This window comes from Canis lupus, chromosome X, assembly GCF_003254725.2.
Source record: "Canis lupus dingo isolate Sandy chromosome X, ASM325472v2, whole genome shotgun sequence".
Taxonomy (NCBI): Eukaryota; Metazoa; Chordata; class Mammalia; order Carnivora; family Canidae; genus Canis; species Canis lupus.
This window is the reverse complement of record NC_064281.1, coordinates 100,834,887-100,842,835: the sequence shown is the minus strand read 5'-3', so window position 1 is coordinate 100,842,835 and position 7,949 is coordinate 100,834,887. Positions and strand designations below refer to the sequence as shown.

General features: G+C 40.5%; 1 non-coding gene across 1 annotated transcript; it reads left to right on the top strand.

The window, feature by feature from the left end:
* The first annotated feature begins 7,540 nt into the window (after nucleotides 1-7,540).
* Nucleotides 7,541-7,731, top strand: LOC112649579 (U2 spliceosomal RNA). The gene has a single exon (XR_003129640.1). It is a non-coding gene; the product is annotated as a U2 spliceosomal RNA (small nuclear RNA).
* The last annotated feature ends 218 nt before the right edge of the window (nucleotides 7,732-7,949 follow it).

Below are 7,949 nucleotides of genomic sequence, written 5' to 3'. Positions count from 1 at the left end.
CAGGTTTCCTTAGGACCTATCCTAGTTAATGAGTCTTTATTTGGTCCAGCTTCCTTTTCCATCATACTCTGTGGCTCAATCCATCTACGATTTGTCTTTGTAGGTGATGTGACGGGTACTACAAAAAGCTGCATCCCTGAAATCTACATCTGTGATACCTGCAATTTATTACTATTAGATTTAACCCTTTGAAATAAGGGATTGTGTTTATAGCAGACATCTGTAAAAATGCATATATTCCAGATATCTTTGTAAGAGTAGACTAGGCTAGTTTGTGGCATTGAGTAAACCCAAATAAATATGTAATGTATCAACATAATAGTTTATTTCTTGCTCACACTGTAGTTTGTGTGAGTATTCAGTTAGTATTCAGTCTCCTACCCACAGTCATTTAAAGATTCAATTTTTCCCTATCTTGTGGCCCCTCAATTCCCTAAGGCCTCATTGGCATCTACACCCGGCTGGTGGAAAAGAAAAGTGAGCCTGGAGAGTCAATATATTTTGAAGGACAGCCAGCAGTCTCTGCCATACCAAGTAAGGATAACATACTGCTACATTTTTAGCCTTTGATACCTTAACACAGTTCTGTTCATTAAATTACCAATACTTTAGGAAACAGATTACAAAAGAATAGGATATAGGCTAGATTCAGGAAATGAAATAGGAAGGAGTAGGGCAATACATTGCCAATACATATGTCAGTGATAGGAAAGGTTTCTTTCTTTTCTTTTCTTTTTTTTTTTTCATTAAGTTAGCTCAGTGCCCAATGTGGGGCTCAAACCCATGACCCTGAGATCAAGAGTCACATGCTCCACTGAGTGAGCCAGTCATGTGGCCCAAGGTCAGATTTCTTTGCAGTGACATATATATGGGGTCAGGACTCTCAGAAAGCCAGAGGGTACTAGAAGAGGAGAAACAAAGGGATGGAAACAAAATAAAGATGAAAAGGATATTTCCGTTTTGTTTCAGGTTAGACGTGGTTTCACGGTCTATTCAAAATGCTTGCCAAGTGAGGCAAAATGTGAACAATCTAGTTTTGCACCTATTTCTGCCAGTCATCTGTCTTTTTCAAGGAGTGGGAACAAAATACTTCCAAAGCCCTGGTTCTCAGTATGCTCCACCAGGTTCCTGCTTCTCATAAGATTTTTCAACTTAGTATCACACCAGAAGAATTAAAATCCCATCAGTTTCATCATTCTTGGTCCTTCCTCAGCTTCACAATGAAGCAATAGCTTTCTTTTAGCTATACAGTTGGTGTCATGCTGCCCACTGGGAATCTTATAATGTATGAGGCAAAATCTTTTCATATAGATATTGGGTTCTGTTTCTTGTTTGGCCACTTTATACAAACAAGGACTGACCTCTAGTTCATTTTCATCTTCCTCTCCTCCGCAGCCCTACAGACTGTAAGAGATTGACCTATGCTAGTGACCCACTGGCAGATCCTTAACCACCTGGGCTGGAGCTTGAGTTGATTTGGCAGGAAACAGGGAGGTGAGTGGGAGGGAGGAGGTTGCCAAGCAATGAGCCTCAGCTATTGTCTGCAGAGTTGTTAATGGAACTGAATCTGATTTGTGTTTAGCTGAAAGCACTTAGCAAAGGCAGACAGGAGACAAAGGTCTGGAGATACAGGGGCAAAGAAACCATAGCTTTTGCTTTTTAGCTTGTGTCCTGGATATTTTCACTGGGTGGCAAAAGAATCATTGAAAGTAGAGAGTCATGGGCAGTCAATCCATCCTGGATGACTAGATTTCTAAGGGTCTTAGGGCCTCGTTAGTGGTAGATAGTTATCCATGTAATGGGATGTGAGGAATGCTCCAAAATATTCTTTTCTTGCAGTGCCTTACACTCTATTATTAAGGATTATCATTTAAGAACTTTCTAAAACAATTTTAATAAATGCAGTTTATTTAATAAATACTTGTGTATGCTAGGCCCTAAGGGCCTTATAGATATTAACATATTTATTCCTTTTAATTCGAGAGTCTGCTCTTAACCCTTACACTATTCTGCCTCTCAGAGCCTAGGATGTTACTTTTTTTGGAGATGTGTAACCCATTCTAACAGATATATATATATATATGTTTTTTACCTAATTATAATGCCATCGCTTCCACCTAGTAGAAAGCAGGACTCTGAATGCTTTGAAAGGAAGGGGCATAAATGAGTCTGATGAAACTGTTAGGAGGATGAGGGTGTCAGAGTGAGGGTCTTGTTAAAGGGCTAGATCCCCTAGTACCTGTGCTAGCTAAACATGCAACATTCAAGGAATAGTACTCTCACCTTTTTCTTCTAGTTTGAATTTGATTCCAGTGATTAGCATTTTCTGTCTCACTTCTTGTCTTTATTTTAATTTTGTTTCTTTTGTTTTGTTTTATATACTCAGAGGTGGTATAGGCTGTATATGAAACAGATGGACTTCCATTCACCCAGGGAACAAAGAATGTTTGGGGCTGACTAGGAAGCCATGGGTGACCATCTTGAAACTGATTTCCAGTTCTATATTTAAAGTTCGTGCACCTTGTGTGGAGGCTTCCCTGACAGGATTTCTTCTTCTTACCTGACTTTTCTATGGATTATTTGGTACTAGGTGCTGCATTCTGATCATTCAAAGCCCCCCTTAGCTTCCTCTACACACTGTACTTTATAGGTGACTGACTGCCTCCTTCATTGGCACTATGTGGCAAAGGGCCACTCTGGCTCTCCAGAATATTTTCTTAAAGATTTTATTTATTTATTCATGAAAGACACAGAGAGGCAGAGACGTAGGCAGAGGGAGAAGCAGGCTCCATGCAGGAAGCCCGATGTAGGACTCGATCCCGGGACCCTGGGATCATGCCCTGAGTCAAAGGCAGATGCTCAACCACTGAGCCACCCAGGTGTCCCTCTCCAGAATGTTTTCACCTGCTATCACATAGCCCATTGCTTTTAGTCTATACTGGCTTTTTATACACCCCTGTTTATGGCTCTTCAAAAATCTCAATTTTCTGTATTAGATTTATATGTCTCACTAAATACTCCAGAGAAATATCTGATGGAAAAGGGAGCTGGTGATTTTGGTGAGCATTAGCCCACCAGTCCTTGCCCCCATAACATTTTCCCCAATCAGATACTATAAATGAGTTTATCATTAATCAGAAATCTAAGCACCCACTATGTGCAAGGTGCTAAGCAAGCTACTCTGTAAAGTAAGCCTGCTTTAGGCACTCTGAGCTCTGACCTCACTGGGCCATTACATTCTCTGTTCCTGGAGAAAGAAAAGCTATCTTGACTGACAAACAGACTTTTCATTCCCTGTGTGTAACTGGGGATTCAGCTCCTGCACTTCAGCACTGAGCTCGTTGTCTTCATAATTAATGCTAAAAAGAACAGATTTGGAAAGAACACAGGAACAAGAGGCTAAGTCTCCAGAGGGAGCCTTAGAAGTGGACTCTGCATTTTCCCCTACACCATTAATCCCCCATGGTCACATGTGGGGAATACAAATGCCCTCCTCAGGCCCTCTGGTTCAATTTCACCATAAGACAATTGACCTATCGCCACTGTGAGGAGCAAAGCCTTGAACAAAGAAGCTGCCGAAAGGACTTTGTCAAGCTGGAAATGAATTATTAATATGGCTCTGAAAGGGAATGGCATCAGAAACCAGGCTCTTTATTATTTACATTAATGAGCTGGAAGACAGTGCAGTGAACAAAATCCCAAGTTTGGAGAATGCTACATTTTGAAGTTTGACAATGAAATCCACCAAATGTAAATCCAGACAAATATGTCTCTGCACAAAAAGCCCAAAGGGGAAATATTTTCAGAGAAGGGAAGGGCTAAAGCAGGGTGTCAAGTCATTACTGAAATTCCCTATTGTCAATTTGTTTGAGAATGAAACTTAGACTTAGGAAGAAAAAAATGCCCAGGTTGCCTACTGGACAGGCACAATACAATGCACCTATCAAAGGAGACAGCATTATCTCTATTAGAGATGTGTGCACAGTACAATATGCCATTCGTTTCTTATCTGGGTTGAACGATAAATTATTCCAATACAATATCATATTCTGCTCCTCAGATAGATACCAAATCTTCACAGCTTGATTGGCAGAAGCATGCATGTATGTGCAGGCTTTCTGTGAACATCCCCTAATGCTAGCTGTTTTCCTTCTGCTAAATATAGAGCCCTCTTTCCTACCAGTAATCTCCCATCCTTGATCAGAATAGGTCTTTTGTTTAACCCTCTCTTTCTTCACTCTAGCCATGTATTCTCAATTTTCTGTGAGCCCCAGTCTGGCAATTCCATAATCAATCCTTGCCTTCACAAGAAGTGTAACAATTTCCTGAGATGAGAGACAGGGCAATGTTTTGCCCCACTTAATTAGGTCCTCCCGCAAACTGGTACTTTTATTTTGTTTGAACTGTACTTAGTCCTATTCTACACCTCTCAGTTTCTCTACATTTGGTCACTTGTCTTCTCTCACATTTGTACCTTTTACAGAGCTCCTAGTTTCTGTCTTATTCTGTCTTCAAGCATCTGTGACCTCGTGGTTATTGGTTGTGTATCAGGCTTCTGACACACTACTTACCCTCACCTTCCCTGTTCCCCTTTGTTATGACTCTACCTTGCTTAGCCCACTTGGCCCAGACCCATGCCTACTCTGATTTCTAGAAACTGCATAATCTTTATTAAAATTCCTTACTTTGCTGGCCAGTTTTCTCTCCTAGGTAGTACTTGGATTTGATATAATTGACACTTTGGAGTGATACCATTATGGATACTTCTCTTGTACACTCTGTACTATTTTTTTTCCCAATAAGGCTTTGGGTCAATTTGAGGAGAGATAGAAGGTTGGCTAAGGGGTACTTTTGTATATGTATGTGCACTTGCACACTCCCCTAGGGAGATACTTGGAAATTAGTGTAATCACTTTCTGTTAAATATCTATTGCAGCAAAGCAGGAATTTAAAAATGATCTTAAACAGTGTCAATAATATTGCTTCACAGTGGTAGATCCAGGCTAACCTTGAGTCTTGAGTCAGGAAGGCCTTTGGCAAAATTTGAGAAAGAGGTTTGATCTGATTTAGCTGCTCTTATTAGTAGAGCATAATATAGCACATGTGCATTTTTTTTGAAGTAGCAAGAGTTATGACCAATCATAAATGATCTTTGGCATTTTATAGTTTAAAAATTGTTTTAAAATGTGTTATTATTTAGTTTTTTAAAAAAGATTTTATTTATTCATGAGAGACAGAGAAAGGGAGGCAGAGCCATAGGCAGAGGGAGGAGAAGCAGGCTCCATGCAGGGAGCCAGATGTGGGACTCAATCCTGTAACTCTGGGATCACACCCTGAGCCAAAGGCTGATGCTCAACCACCGAACCACCCAGGTGTCCCTATTTAGTCTTTTTATTAGGTCAAACCATATGAAATTACTGCTATTTGAGCATTTGAACCTACAAAAATGAAATGGTAATTTCATACAGTTCACCCTCATAGTTTACACATGAAGCAGCTGAGATTTAGCAAGATTAAATGGCTTCTCCAAGGTCACTCATTTGCACACTAAGTAATACAGCTGGGATTCAAATTCCCTAGTCTCACTTTATTTTCTCCATTGTTCCTTTGTTTCAAGTACAACATTCTCTTAAAAAGCACTGGCTACAAGTTCCAGAGCTCAAGTATTGGGGTTTCTTTCAAGATTTTTTATTTTATTTATTTTACAGAGGGAGAGCACAAGCAGGGGAAGTGGCAGGCAGAGGGAGAGGGAAAAGCAGGCTCCCCACTGAGCAGGGAGCTGGATGCCATGGGGCCTGGTCCCAGGACCCTGGGATCATGGCCCAAGCTGAAGGCAGATGCTCAACCAACTGAGCCACCCAGGAGCTCCTCAAGTACTGGTTTTTACCTATAGTGGTCCACTGGAATTAATGATTTTGAAATGCTCCTGGACATTTAAGAATAGTCAAAAATCTTAAACTGACAAAGAAAAAGAATAATAAATCCTCATGCAAATAGTAATGCCCCACCTGTGTATCCTCTGGTTTGGAATATGACAGTATCTGGATATCTGTCTCACTCTTGTTTCTCTTGTAACCTCTACTTTTAAAAAATTTGCTGTATCTTTTTTTTTGTCATCTTCTCTTATTATTCTTTATCCCTTCCACCTCAATCTTTTGATTTGAGTTTAAGCTCTTGAGCTTACTTCTCTTTTTGGAGGTCTTTTTCTTGGCCAAGATCTGATTGTACCACTGACCTCAACTCACTTATTTCACCAAATACTGTGGAATAGGAAAACTGGAGTCTGGAATCAGACATCCCAGCAGGAGCCACTGCCACTTGCTCTCTAAGAGCTTCCTGTTTTCTAACTGGAAGAGTTTCTGGAAGAAGCTGGCAGGTGCCCCACCCTGCAATGCTGCTAATGTTGTCCCAAGGGGACATCCTTCAAACCTAAACCACCTCCTCTCTCTGCTGGGCCACAATACTATTGTGAAGTGGTGCTTCACTTAATTAAGTCAAACTGGCTAGCACTGCGCATATTAATGAGCACCCTAATGAGCATTAATTTTTGATGTTCTTCGTTAACAAGCATTATAAACTATGACAAATTTTGGTTTGACTTTGTGCCAAAATGAGGATGAGTGGTTTTTTAAAGCTGTAAATCCAAAAGCTTCCCTTGGGATGTGGAGGGCTGCTCATTAATACTTCTGGAGCTCCTAATGTCAAATAAGACAGATAAATGGCCTGATATGGTTCCTATTGCCCCTTCCCCCACCTGCCTTCATCATGCCTTTCTCTTTTAAGGGGATACTCCCCTTAAAGCACACATACACTCTTACTCAAAACCACTTTTCACTTTAGACTGTTGGGAAAAATGTTCACATCTTGGGAGTTACTAGACCTAGTAATTGCCTGCAAATTTCAGATAATGAAACTTCCAGCTTCAAAACACAAATGCTTGGCAGGGATAAATAGATGGATGGAGAGATGTTTCTTTTAATTGAGAATTGGAAACTTCATTAGAATTTTTTTAAGGAAGCCACGTTTTGTTCTGCTAGTTGTTAAATGAGAAAAGTGCAAGCAATGATGTGTTTAAGGCACACATCAAACCCAGAAGGAAGACTAGGGATGATAGGAGGGGCATAAAAAGGTCTTTTGGCTTCAAACCTTCTGCCTGAGGGCCTGCCAAGGTGCTCAAATTCCTCTCATTAGGTTTCCTCTTTAGGGGTTTTCTGTTTTAATGGAGCTAATGCTTTATATTACCTGGGAGGAGTAATCCATTAGTTACTTGGTAACAGGATTTGATTATTTCATTACATTCATTGCCAACCCTCAGGCTGTGCAGCTAAGGGCCTGAAATATAGAATGAGTTTACTTTGTTGGAAGAATAAGGCTGGGATTTATTCTCAGCCTGATGAGGTCCCCTGGGTAGCCATAGATAGGGAAGTCATGGGGCAGGAGGTTGCCAGGTATCTGGGTATGGATGGGCACTGTTTAGTAACTTTTTCCTGTTTTCCAAATTTCCTGAGTCTGCTATAGATCTTTCCATGCTAGATCTACCATCACTTCTAGGACTTTTGGCTAAGATCAAGTGTAGTATCTGTTCTTACCATGTTAGATCTACCAAAATGAGGACATACGGGCTAGATATAGAGTGTGGATATTAAGAATATGGGTTTTGGCTTCAGATAGTTCTGGGTTCAAATCCCAGATCAAACAACTCCTAGCTGTGCAATCTTGGGGAAATCACTTAACCTTCCCCAGTCTTAGCTTCCTCATCAGGGAAATGGGACTATGTGTAGCAGTGTCTATCTCACAGGTATGGATTAACATGAGTTGATTTGTGTAAAGACCATAGCACGATTGCTGACAATAAACAAAAAATAGCAAATGTTATCCTTTTTTAAAATGGTCTTTATAGTCTGATGTGTGGAGTATGCAAGGCCTCAGAGTCATCTTTCTCTGTCTCT